The 14,986-nt window shown below is 36.4% G+C and overlaps 1 non-coding gene across 1 annotated transcript; it reads left to right on the forward strand.

Annotated features, from left to right (window-relative positions):
• Window positions 1–13,706: 13,706 nt before the first annotated feature.
• On the forward strand, window positions 13,707–13,813 carry LOC129405228 (U6 spliceosomal RNA). Its single transcript, XR_008630411.1, has one exon. It is a non-coding gene; the product is annotated as a U6 spliceosomal RNA (small nuclear RNA).
• The last annotated feature ends 1,173 nt before the right edge of the window (window positions 13,814–14,986 follow it).

Here is a 14,986-nt window from a genome sequence, read left to right on the forward strand (position 1 = left end):
TAATCCAAGGTCAATGATTTGTTACTGTTTAATACTATCAATTTCTCTGTTTTCTGATAAACAATGGATTATTGCACCTGAATGACTTTTACAGTTTCTGCTGGTTTTGTTATCCAAGAATGAGCAGATGATGTATATACAAGTTATACCCTGAAAGCCTTCCTTCCTAAAACCCTTACACTAGAGTGCTCAGTAAGTTGTGCACATGAAAATTAAAAACAGGTTGACTTTGCAGAAACAAAACCAAGACTACTTTCTATTGTTGCAAGTTGTTCCAGGAAAGTCATTTACCCTTAGTGGCATTGTGAATAAATATGAGAGGTAGTAATTCCTCCCTCAGTGAAAATAAATTTTGGCAATGACCAGGCACTCAATAAGTGTTCAAAATTATGTTTACTATAAAAATTTTTATTGAAAAATTTCATTTTTTAAAATGAAGTCATTTCCAATTTCCCATTATACCTTCCTTTCCTTCTTTACAACACGTTTAAGTTATCATTTTGTTTGATAATTTGTTTTTTGGGCTGGAGCAATAGCACAGCAGGTAAGGCATTTGCCTTAAACGCGGCTGACCTGGGTTCGATTCCTCCATCCCTCTCAGAGAGCCTGGCAAGCCACGGAGAGTATCCCGCCCGAACAGCAGAACCTGGCAAGCTACCTGTGGCGTGTTCTATATGCCAAAAACAGTAACAAAAAGTCTCACAATGGAGACGTTAGTGGTGCCTGCTTGAGCAAATCGATGAACAATGGGAGGACAATGATACAGTGATAAAAATTTTATACCAACACACTTGGGGAGGGAGCTTGTGGGGTAATTAAGCCATATCCCACTGTGCTCTGCGCTTACTCTTGATTCTCTTCTCTGGGCTCAGTCCTGTTGGAGCTTCAGGGACTATGTGCAGTGCAGTGGATTGAACCCAGGTCAGTCAGGTTCAAGGCAAGTGCCTAATGACTGTATAATCTCTCCAGCCTCAAAATTTCTTTAAAAATAAAGAATTGGGAGTCAGTACTAAATAGTCATGAAAATAAATTCTTCTCTTTACTGATTGTTAGCACTTTCTCCGGGTCAGGGCCTTCACCCATGGTGAACTTGGTCTCAAACCCCTACCATGGACAGACAATATTGCTGGACTAAAGGTTTATTCACATATTTCCCAAAGATATTTTGATTCTGAGTAGAATTTTCAGAAAAGTACTTGGTTTGGGGAAAGATGTTAGCTTACGTGGGAATTGGGGGTAGAAGGATGTTGAGGCGCTTGAAGATCACACCTGAGCCTGAGAAAATACAATGGAGAGACCTGCTCTAGCACAAAAGTCTGAGATCATTGGATTGCTGCTGGTTCAATGAAATAGTCTTATTGATACGTTTTAGTTGCTCCTCTTTCTTGGACCAACCGTTGATCTTGTTACCATGATGGTCCAGGAAAAGGACCCAGAAACACAAATTTTAAATAGTTTTAGAAGACAATTTGGGAAAAAAAGTTACAGGGTACTGCCTTCTGATTTGGGTAGCTGTTCCATGCAAAACAAGTATCAAACAGTTACTAAGACCCAAGTCCTAGAACTAATAAATGGCTGTACTGGAATTTGCACCAGGGGAAGCACTTTCTGTGTTAAGAGGAGGCCAGAATCTACTAACTTCTCTACTTCTCTTTGGTTATAGAAACACAAGCAATTAAATAAGAAGTCTTTCTTGATATAAAATATATAAAATTCTGTGTGATTTCTTACAAATCTAGATTTGAGGGACTGGAGAGATAATACAGTGGGCAAGGTGTTTGCCTTGCATGTGGCAAACTCAGGTTTAACGTCCTACACCCCTACACCCTCAATTATTTCTTGAGCCTCACCAGGAATGTCCCTGAGCATCAGTATGCCCAAAAATCTGTCACTGTCACTGTCATCCCCTTGCTCATCAATTTGTTCAAGTGGGCACCAGTAATGTCTCTCATTGAGAAACTTATTGTTACTGTTTTTGGCATATCCAATACGCCACGGATAGCTTGCCAGGCTCTGCTGTGCGGGCAAGATACTCTCGGTAGCTTGCTGGGCTCTCCAAAAGAGGCAGAGGAATCAAACCTGGGTCGGCCTCATGCAAGGCAAACACCCAATTACTGTGCTATCGCTCCAGCCCAGTTAAATGATATAGGCCCTGCATTCCACACAGGAATTGCAAGAAAATTAAATGACTTTTATTTATTTTTGGGGGGGGGTAAGTTAAATACCATACACCATGTGTGTGTCCTTGGCTCTTTTGAACAAGCTATATAGGCAAAGAGAGTCGGGCATGTGCTATTATCAGTTCAGATGAATAGGATCAGGGACCTTTGTTGTTAAGAAGTTTAGTAAAAATCAAAGTGAGCACAACTGCACACACCTACACACATTAACACATGAACCAAAACCTCCTACCTTAGGATCCTTTAATTAAATGTAAAAGAATTGGAGAAATTCAGCTGAAGAAAGGGAGATTAAGTGGATATGACAGTTGCCTTTAAGTATCTAAAAGTAAAATGGATTAAACAGATCTATGTTTAGACCCAGGGGACAGAACTAGGATCATAAATTTTAAAAGCCATAGAACACCGACTTCAAATCAATAAAAAAAAAATCTGTGAGAAAAAATATTTATGCTTTTACAGTTTCCAGCAGAGGAGGAATGTGAGAGTAAGAACCAAAATGACTATTTGAGTCATTTCTTAACAGAAATTGCACCTTTAACATTACTCTATATTTATAAATACTCCTACTCAATTCTGTAACCTCTACTATAATTGATTTCTTTTAACTGAGGTATCATTCATCACACTTTTCAAGCATACATCATTCCAACACCATACCCATCAATAGAGAACAATCCACAAGAGTCCAGCATCAACTATAATTTTAAAATATGTATAATTTAAGAGTTGGGCAGTCTACTTCTCATCATATACAGACACTAGGAGGCACCAACATGCTGATGGAAGCATTATTCATAACAATAGAACATGACAAGCAATGGAAAAAGTCCATTAATAGAAGATTGACATGCAAACTATGGTCAGGCAGTATAGCACATTAAAAAGCAAGGTGGTTCTTTATTTACTGATACAAAAATTCCCTGATTATTATTGAGTAGAAATAGCAAATTATAAAATTGCATAACTACAAAACAGTATGAAAATTTCAAAATTATACACCACACATTTTACATACAGATATATTATTTAAGTCAATTAAAATATATCTATAATAATAAATGTTGTTTTACTAAAGTGGATATCTCTAGGAGTCATGACTCATGGTTCATTAGAACTTCGCTCTTTCTTGAAAATACAGTTGCAGGCAGAATTCTAAGATGGTGCTAGAGATCCCTTCCACACCTCCACTCTATAGCCATAGTACATAATCTCTGGGGCCATCAATTTGATGAATTTTATTCCCACACTGAGGTCACAGTCTACAGCACAGCTAGCTAAGAGAGGGAGCTTTTCCATGTGGTCCTGACCTCACCTGAGTCCTTGAAATCTGGACCTTGATGTAGGAAACAGAAAAAGTCCAACTCAGGGGAATATTCAATGCTCAAAAGGCTTTGGGACTGTCTAGGAATGTGAGCCATCTTTAGGATTTGAAAATGGTCCCAATAAGGAAACAGGGACTTCAATCTTGACAACACCAAGATACTGTATTCTTCCCCAAACATGAAAGAATATGAGGAGCCTGACTTCTATATTTTATCTTGCATTTCATCTCTTAGTCTTATGGTATTTGGGGCACTGGCTAAAACACATAATTCATAATTCAAATAGTTTACTTCTTCTTTATTAATTCTCAGGTGCTATTCCTATACTTCTGAATAGAGAAGCTGAAATAATAAATGAATATTCTTTTAAGCAACTAAGTTCATAGTAATTGGCTAATGAAGCAACAGGAAAAAATGCAAATAAATTTTCATGTTAGCTGTTTAAAAATAATTTTAAAAATAATTAAAAAAATAATAAAATATAGTTACCCCTAATAAATATTATCCTACTATGGATATTAAATAAACTTGGAGCATCAAAAACATTTAATATTTTATTTTATTATTATTATTTTTTGCTTTTTTTTGGGTCACAACCCAGCAATGCTCAGGGGTCACTCCTGGCTTTACACTCAGGAACTACTCCTGGCGGTGCTTGGGGGACCATATGGGATGCCGGGATCGAACCCGGGTCGGCCGCGTGCAAGGCAAACGCCCTACCCGCTGTGCTATCACTCCGGCCCCACATTTAATATTTTAATACCTTGTTCAAGTCCCCTATGAATATGGTTTCCTTTTTATTTCTCAATTTAAAGAACAAAGTGAAGCATTCAATCCTTTTTTCAACAGACTTCTTATTCTCTTTGGAGAGATAGTATAATTTTTATTAAGTTAAGTATTAATTTCTTGGGATCATCCTTCAGGGGAGAGCCACATTTCCCAGTGTGACTTAAAGAAGCCAAGCACCAAACATCATGTAATGTAGGCAAAAGATGTATGAGTGAGTCATTGTTGATGGTGCTCTTCTTGTGACATCAGAACAGGAGAAGGCAAGGGTTTGCCCAAAATAAGAACTAGACATTCCTACTCCACTTACCAAATGTTTTATATTTGAATGCTTACACAAATGATTCTGTGACTCAGCGATAGCACACAGCAGAATCAAAGTGTATCAAAAATTAAAGAAACTAAAAGCTTTCATAATATAATTATCTTCCTTATACTTTAACATTTTTCAGACAAACTCAGATTTCTCTTAAGCACATTTAGTAAGCGGAAACTCACTGCCCTATAGGCATTGTTAATTTTTGTTATATAGAATTTTTTCATGTATAAAATGTTCTTGTATATAATTTATGTATAATTGTATTTATATACTTCATCATATATAATTATATTTTATAGAACAAAATTTAATATGTGACTCTATTTTACTATCTTATTACATATAGTTTAAAAGCAGCGCTGTAACAGAGTGTGATGAGGATACAATCTCTACATGAAGACCAGACTGATTGTTCCAGTCTCAGGTATGATTCATTATTACCAAGTTTTTAAAATACAGAAATCACTTGATCTGATGTCCTAGGACCCTTCTTTGCAACTGAAATATCTGTTCTCAATTTCTTTCATCTTCTAAATTTAAATTATTGGTTCTTGGAAGAAATTTTGTATTGTCTACTTTTGTTCACCTTTCTTAGCATGGAAAATAGAGTGTGTATATATAGGGACTACTCAATAAATGTCTATCAAATTAAAATTATTTCAATGTTCCTGTCATAGGTCTGAAGGAAAAGATCCTAGATTTATTCACCTAACATGGCATTGAATATTTGAAGTTTGTTCTTGGTCTTCAAAGGGGCTAATGATATAATGACAGAATAGTTAACCATTTCTTTCAAATTTTACTTTATTCCAAGGAGTTTTATGTACATTTTATTATTTAACCTGAAAAACTGTGAGAAGCTTTTTTTTTTCTTAGCACAGTGGATAGGGCATTTGCCTTGCATATGGCTGACCCGGGTTCAATTCCTCTGTCCCTCCTGGAAAGCCCGGCAAGCTACCAAGAGTATCTCATCTGCACAGCAGAGCCTGGCAAGCTACCTGTGGCGTATTCAATATGCCAAAATCAGTAACAACAAGTCTCATAATGGAGATGTTACTGGTGCCCGCTCAAGCAAATCAATAAGCAACAGGATGACAGTGATACAGTGTTCCTGTAGATGTAGAAACTGAGGTTCAAACTAGTATATTCTCCTGGAGGCAGAATTTGAACTCAAATATCTCTGACTCTAAAAATTTTTAAATAAAAAAATTCATGTAGGTAAATTACCCATTGGAATTTCTATCCTGAATAATTATTTAGAATAATTGCCAAGATTATTTAGAATAATTGCCAAGATTCTAAAAAAGTTAACAAGGTGCTTAAAGCATAACCAAATTTCTGAGATGTATATTTCACCTGCAAGTTTATTGAGATAAGTGGACTCAGGTGTAGTTAACCATAAACAGTTAACTGATATATGGGGAGTTCACTTTCCCTCTGGTGTGAGGTAGTTATCTTTTATGAATATATATATATATATTTTTTCTAGCTAGGAGAGGCTTGGGGATGCCATCTGTGGCTCTTATAAGTCACCAGGGTGATCTGATGGAACTTGCAGCAAGGCAGCAAGTTAACTATGCCTGAAGTATAACTTAAGAACAATAATCTGGCATAATTCCTTTCAAAAATATTATATGACAAGTCACATAAAACATGTTATGCTGGGGCTGGAGCGATAGCACAGTGGGTAGGGTATTTGCCTTGCATGCACCGACCGAGGTTTGATTCCCAGCATCCCATATGGTCCCCTAAGCACCTCTGGGAGTAATTTTTGAATGCATTATCCAGAAATAACCCCTGTGCATCACTGGGTGTGACCCCAAAAGCAAAACAACAACAACAACAACAACAAAAAGTGTTATGTTGTAAGGAACTCCTCCCCCTACACCCACCTAGGAAACAACTACACAATGAACTAAGTTTGCTATATGCCTTTTATAAGTTATGGAGTAGTATTCATCATTTCTACTGGAAAATGAAGAGAAAAAATTATAGAAAAAATATTCCAGGATATAAAGGGAGACTCAGGTGAGACATGGGAAAGAACTGTCTGCTGAAATATGATATGGAAGGCTCCTGTGAACTTCCATTCTTCTGTGGACACATGAAATATACAGCCGAAAATGGAGTGATTATCTCTGAAAGAAATCCATAATTTTCTGAAAGCCCATAGTGCAAAGGAGAAAATATCCACATGGATATGGGCAGGAAGAGTTGTGAAACATTCTCATTTTAAACACAAACTTTGGTACACATCATACGATTAGGAGGGAAACCCCAACTCCAGTTTTTCCCTGAAAAATCAGACCCCAAAAAATATTGAAAAATAAAAGCAAGTTTTATGGGAGTACAAGCAGATTGTCCAGTATATTCCCTAGAAAATCTCAAGCAGAACAAAGTACTGACAAATTACCAGATTCCTGTAAAGTAACTCGCTTATTCAAGGTTATCAGGACCATTGTGTGTTCACAGGAATGATAGCTACCAAAAGGGCCCCAGAAGCAAGGCACACTACATCTGGGAAACTACTGGAAATGAAAGAATGGCTATGTAGGATTCCTATGTAAATCTTTTTCAAATAATTGGCATCATAACTGAAGTTTACACACAGTGTGCTGAAATGTGGCCTTCTGTTGTGTGATTTTAATGGTAGAGATAACATATGACTCCCAAATGTACAAATGTGATCCTGCAGTTATTACTGTGGATTTAAAGCACTGCAACGGAACTCAAACAAAACGTCCTTATCAGCTTTCTTTGGAGAAAAGTGGGGAAAAAAGTGACATACTGGATGATAAAAGTCTAAATTTATTCCTCAAGAAAATAAAAAGTAAAATTAACCCCAGGATTTATAAAGGACAGAAATAGCAAAGGAAAAGAAATGCAAAAACTTAAAAGTACAGCAGGCAAGGTACTCTCTTTGCAAATCTGGTCAGCCCAGATTTGATCATAGGCACTCCATATGGTCTCCTGAGCCCTAGAGTGAACCCTAAGGGTCCAGAGCGGCAGGGTGCTTGACGTGCATGCGACCGAATCTGGTTGGATTCCCTGGCATTCCATATGGTCCTTCAGCACTGCCAGAAGTGATCCTTGACTACAGAGCCAGGAGTAAGCCCTGAGCACCCGTTGGATATGGCCCAAAAAAATAAAACAACAACAACAAAAATAAAACCAAAAAGGGTAAACCCTGAGCACAGATCCAGGAGTAAGCCTTGAGTACCAACAAGTATGGTCCCAAAAGAAAATCATCATCATCATCATCATAATCATCATCATCCCGTTGATCATCGATTTTCTCAAGCGGTCTCAGTAATGTCTCCATTTGTCCTAGCCCTGACATTTTAGAAGCCTCTCTTTACTCATCCTTCCCAACAGTGCCATATAGGAGGTTCTTTCAGGGTCAGGGGAATGAGACCCATCATTATTACTGGTTTTGGCATATGAATACACCACAGGGACTTTTCCAGGCTCTCCCATGCAGGCAGGAAATACTCGGTAGCTTTCCAAGTTCTCTGAGAGGGAAAACTAGGCTATAAGATGTCAAGCATTTCTGAGAGCTTGGTTTTATAATGAGACATTATTAACTGATACCTTCTAAATACAAAATGACATAAAAGACTATTACAAGGTTATTATACAACAAATTATATGGTCTAGAGGAAATGAATAAGCTTCTTGAATAGTTCCATCCCCCAAAACTGTATCATAAATGAACAGAAAAAATGAAGAGAGTGATAAGCACTAAGAAGATTAAATCTACATAAAAAACTTTCCAATAGGAGCCAAAAAGGTAGCACAATTGTTAAGGTACTTACACTCCAAAACCTGGGTTTAATCCCCAGCATATGATCCCCCAGGCCTTGCCAGGAGTGATCCTTGAACACAGAGCCACGTGTAAGCCCTGAAAACTGCTGGATATGGCCTATAAACCAAACCTCCTCTCAAAGCCCTCCCAACAAAAATACAGAATATAATGGTAAATTTTTCCAAACATTTAAAGAATATTGACACAATCATTTTCATCCCTTCTAAAAAACAAAGGAAACAATTCTAAACCCATTTTTATAAGGCCAACATTAATATCAAAACCAGATAAAGACATAAAAGAAAATTAAATTATAGACCATTATCATCGATGAAAGTAATGCCAAACCACTCTATAAAATTCTAATAAATGAAATTGAAGAGATTCATATGACATGATCAAATAAGCTGCATCCCAGGATGAAACAATGACTCAGCACTACACAGCAATCCAGGTAATATGGACTAGAGGGGGAAAAAAAGGATGAAAACCATATGGAATTTTGAAAGGAATTTGAAAAAATTCAACATTCAACATGACTAACAACCCTCAACAAACTGGACATTAAGTAAGTGTATCTTACTGGAGCGATAGCACATCAGGTAGGGCGTTTGCCTTGCATGCAGCCGACCCGAGTTCAATTCCTCCGTCGCTCTCAGAGAGCCCGGCAAGATACCGAGAGTATTCCGCCCACACGGTTGAGCCTGGCAAGCTACCCGTGGCATATTCGATATCCCAAAAACAGTAGCAAGTCTCACAATGGAGACATTACTAGTGCCCGCTCGAGCAAATAGATGAACAACGGGACGACAGTGCAACAGTGCAGTGCTATCTTACCTTAATAGAAAACACAGGTGACAAGACCATAGTAATATCTAAAGTAGAAAGCTGAAGTCTTTTCCTCTAACATCAGAGTAAGACAAGGATGTTTCATCTCACCACCCCTATTCAGTACACAATTGGCAGTTCTAGCAAGAACAATAAGAAAAAAAAAAAGAAGAAATTGAAAGTTACTCCAACCAGAAATGTGGAACTCAATTTCCTTATCTGTAAATGACAATACTGTCCTGCTGTTCATCAATTTGCTCGAGCGGACACCAGTAATGTCTCCATTGTGAGACTTGTTACTTTTTCAGGATCAAAAATCCTGAACACTACTTCCTAATTTCAGACTATACTGTAAGTTCCTAGTAATCAAAACAATATTATTGGCATAAAAAAAGACAAATAGGTGAACAGAACAGAATAGAGAGCCCAAAACAACTTATAGATCTGACATTCACTTTGAGAACAGGAACTAAGACTATACAATGACAAAAAATAAAACAAACAAAGAAACAAAACTCTCTTTAAACAGGAAGTAATGGGTGAATAGGCATCAAGGTTGCAATTATAGTGATGATATGGGTGAGTGGTATATTCAAAACAGAGAATCAGTACTGAAAATACGACATCTAAGCTGAAACCACTGAACTTTGTAACATGCCTGTCAATTTGACAGGCAGGGATGAAGTGGGGGCTACAGGTAGAAAGGCAATCTGGGAACACTGGTGGAGGGATGTTACACTGGTCCTGAGGTTAGTGTTGAAATATTGTTTCCCTAAAACTCAACTATTAGTAACTTTGTAAATCACAGTTCTTTAATTAAAGAAAAGAAAAAAATACTTTTTTTCATATGAGATGTTGAGAAAGTGGAATTGTTACCTGCAGACAAAGCCCTCCCATCTAAAAGCATACACAAAACTAAAACAAAGAAAATTGAAATCTTGGACATAATATCTGAAACGTAAAACTTATTGAAGAAGAAATAGGTCACAAGCTCCTTGTTATTGATCTGGGCAATGAATTTTTTGTATTTGACACTAAAAGCAAAGTCAGCAAAAGCAAAAATCATTTATAAAGTGGTACTACATAGAACTAAAATTTTCCGAACAACAAAGGAAACCATCAACAACAAACATAGATAATGATTACCTATAAGAATTGAAGAAAATATTTGTAAGGAATATATCTCATAAGGAATAATATCTAAAACACAAAGATTATTTATATAACTTAGTAACAAGACAAAACGAAAAAAATTTTAAAAATTTACCATATAAAATTTCAAATTATCAAAGGACCTGAATGCCCATTTCCTTCTTCTTTATCTTATTTTTTTGTTTGTTTTGTTTGTTTATTTGTTTTGGAGCCAAACCAGCAGTGCTTGGGGCTTACCCCTGGCTCATTCCTGCCAAGATCAAGGGAACTTATAGGTTGGCAGGGATTGAACCCCAGTTGGCTATGTGCAAGGCAAGCGTTCTATCCACTGTACCATTGCTCTGGTCCTGAATGCACATTTTCCGAAGAAGACATGAAAATAGTTAACAGGTACATGAAAAAGATATGTCAGAAATTATCAGAGAAATGTGAATCAAAACCACAATGAGGGCCTGGAGAGATAGCACAGCAAGTAGGGCGTTTGCCTTGTACGCGGCCAACCCGGGTTCCCAGCATACCATACGGTCCCCTGAGTACCGCCAGGAGTAATTCCTGAATGCAGAGCCAGGAGTAACCTTCGTACATCGCCGGGTATGACCCGAAAAGAAAAAAAAAAACACAATGATGCATTACTCTGCTTTCATTTTGATGTCTATTATCCAAAAGACAAAAATTAACAAATGTTAGTAAGGATGTGGAGAAACTTAATATTGTTTGTAAGAATGTGAATCGGTATAGACACTATGGAAAACAGTATGGAGGTTTCTCAAATAATTAAAATAAATCTCCCAGCAGTCAGAGATAGTGCAGTGGGTAATGCAAATGCCTTTCACACAGTCACATTTTGTTTGATCCCTAGCACTTCCAATAGGTTCGAGTCACACCTAGAGTGATCTCTGAATACAGAGCCATGAGTAAGCTCTAAACTTGCGGGGAGTGACCCTAATCCTCCCCACTTCGAATACATCAAAATAAAACTCCATATGTTTCTGCAATTCTTTCTGGGTATATATCCTAAAGAAATTAACCATTATCTTGAAGAGATATTTGTACTCTCAACCTAATTAAATAATCATTCACAGTAGGCCAAGATATGGCGACATGTTTCCATCAATGTATAAATGGATAAAGAAAATACTATATCTATACCTGTATATCTGTATACAAAGATATACAATTGAATAATATTCATCCTCATTTTAAAGAGGGAAAAATCTGCCATTACTACACCACTTATAAAACTGGAGGATATTATGGTAAGTGGAATAAATAGGACAAAGACAAATACTGCATGGTATCACTTTTATGTAAAATCTTAAAGAAAGGAAAAAAGAAAATGGTTAGTAAAAAAATACAATTTTCACTTACATGCAAGATCTGAGAATCTAATATGAAATTCATATGGTGACTATAATTGATAACACTGTGCTAAGAATAAAATGTTCTTAGCAGCAAAAATGTGTGAGGTATTGTATGAAACACATTATGAGAATCCTTTCACAATGCACACATATAAGTTGTCATGTTGTATACCTTCAGTATGTTACAGTTTAATTTGTCTATCAAACTACAATAAAATTGAAAAAAAAAGACAAACCAAAAACAAAGACAAAAAAATTTCTCTAAAAAGGAATGACCAAACCACAGAGCCACTTAGAGAAGAAAACTTTGCCCCGGAGGCTATAAGAATCCAATAAACATCCATTATTATGTGAAACAAAGCTGAGAAAGGGGAAACAACTAAAACCTTTGATAGCATTACCTAATAATCAGACTGCATCTGATTTCATACTCTGCCAAATGCACAGTCCATACCCAGCACAGTATGTAATTTGACCTCTGTAGAACCTTTAGCTCATTCTTGGCCCAAAAAACTAACACTTTATCCCCACTGTGCACAATTTTAATTGAATAGAAATTGATACCTTGAGTTTTGTGGAATGGATCAGGCCACTACTTCAAAAACATCATGTCTTTTTATATAAATGTTTAACAAAGCTAAAATGACCGTATGATTTATTTGACATATTTATAATTCTCAGGGAACACCAGGTAAGTTGTATACTCAAGGTCTCTAGTAAAGATATTCAATCTACATCTCTTCTACTTGTACTATGCCATTTTAATGCTTTCATGAAGAGAAAATAGGAAAAACAAAACAGTCTCCTTCAAAAACTGAAAAGAGGCTATATTATAATATTCAATGGCTGCTAAACCGCTACTTAGTCTAAGTATTAGCTGACCCAGTTATGCAACAAAGGAATGAAATATATTAAACAAAATTAGAAAATTGATTGTCAGTGAAGACAATAAAAATTTTTGTCTTGCAAATAAACATTTTACAATATTCTAAAGTTCTTTTCTTCAGTAGTAATAGAAAACAAAGATTGAATTTGTACTTAGTAACACAGAAATGAATACTTTTTGTAGGGAAACTTCACTTCTGATGGGGCTGTTTCTGTTTTTTCATGTAAACTTAGGAGTGCTTAAAATTCTCTAAATTACTTAGCACTTTGATAATAAAAGGGAAAAAAGTTTTTCAACCATTGGAAAAATGTTTTATTAGCAATATGCGCAAAACTTTATTGTGATGAAAGTTCACTTTTTTGTGACAAAAGTTTTCTACTAATGAAAACAGAAATATTTATATTTCTGTATAAAGAATCATCTGGTGGCTGGTGTTTGTTTATAAATGAGGGCCTACTTGGTTAGAGATATAGGATCTGCTCATACTCTGACTGAGACACAGAATGTTTGGTTCCACCCTCTGTGTTGTGTGAGTATTTATATATTCCTTTAGCAATTGAAGTTATTCATATCAGTAAACTCATCAATTTGGGTTAACTGATAAATACATATTTTTAAACCTCAGCACTCCTACTACATACTGAATGTTTGGTCAGACAGACATACATACAGACAGACAAACAGACAAAGAGACAGACATACACACACAGAGCATTTGTTGTTGTTGTTTTTTTAAATCCAAAATTACAAGTGTAGATTTGGTTTAGATTTGGGAGTGAACAAGTCTTGAGGGCAGGGCCCTTACCAATGGGTTCCGTGTCCTCATAAGGGCTTCTCTGTTCCTTTTACCATTTGACAATACAATGAGAAAGTCTAAATTTTCAAAGAGAGCTTTACTCTAACCATATTAGCATCCTGAACTCAGAATTTCAGGTTCCAGAACTATGAGCAATAAATTTCTCTTTTTTATAAGTAACCAGTTTATGACAATGTTTAATGACCACCCAAATGAACTAAGATAACTCACAAATTCACTTCACATTTCCTTTTAAAAATCTCTCACGGTGCTCGCTTCAGCAGCACATATGCTAAAATTGGAACGATACAGAGAAAATTAGCATGGCCCCTGCGCAAGGATGGCACGCAAATTTGTGAAGCATTCCATATTTTTGCAAATCATAATACCCAAAAGTAGAGAGAAAGTATGGGGAATATTGTGTGCCATGGAGGCAGGGGGAAGGTGGAAAGGGGGGGTATACTGGGGATATTGGTGGTGGGGCATGTGCACTGGTGGAGGGATAGATGTTTGATCATTGTCTGATTATAACTCAAACATGAAAGCTTGTAACTATCTCACAGTGATTCAATTAAATTAAAAAAAAATCTCTCACAAATTTACTTATTTTTCCAATTGTTGTAAGGATCACCCATTTTCACAGATATCTTCCAATTTTCTCTACATTTTGAGATACTGTGTGGAATTAATAGTGATCATTTGCAGCAGTGGCAATTGATAATATTTGGCTCTGGTCAGAAATCAAATGAACAACAGTGAAATATAATTCAACCTAGAGTTGGTGGCAAGATGTATCATCTCAGACCTGTATGCTGGATAAATGTGATCTGACTAAGACCTGTCATAAACACTTAGGATTAGGTTGATTGGGTCAAAACAGAGCACTCCCTCTGCCTGGGGATTCTTTGCATCAAGAACTGTCAAAAGAAAGGAAGGTGAAGGAAGGGGTCAAGATACGTATATTAGCTGCTTAGATCCATGATGTGAAATGCAGAGAAAATTGATGACCTTACAGTGTTAGTGGACCACAGATACTGTTCTGAACAGTACTATTTGCACACAAATACAATGTTTTTGAAAATTTACTTTATGAGCATTTTTAATGCTGAGTTCTTGGATATGCACAGAAAAAAAAAGCTTATAATCAACACATATGTATCCTCTTTTTATACCCCAATGATTCTATTCAAGCACTTTTCTTGATCATCAAATTTGAGTATTTGGGTTGAATTTCAACCAAACAATATAAACGATGCTTTTGTCTCTTCATGAAAATTAGGGAAGTCATTTATTTCATGTCTTTTTTAAGTTTCAACCCCAAACTTGGCCTGAGATTTGCTCCAGAGTGCATTTCTTAATAACCGTTTCAAAATCTAAAAGTGCACCATAGCTGTCTGGTGAGCTATTCTAAACTGCAGATTCCCTAACCTCACTATTGATCTGCTGAAACTCAGAATAAGTCAAGTTTGCCAAAACATCTGGTGGCTGGTGTTTGTTTTTAAATGGGGGCCTAGTTGGTTAGAGATATAGGATCTGCTGATACTCTGA

This window comes from Sorex araneus, chromosome 5 (assembly GCF_027595985.1).
Source record: "Sorex araneus isolate mSorAra2 chromosome 5, mSorAra2.pri, whole genome shotgun sequence".
In the NCBI taxonomy this organism is placed as follows: domain Eukaryota; kingdom Metazoa; phylum Chordata; class Mammalia; order Eulipotyphla; family Soricidae; genus Sorex; species Sorex araneus.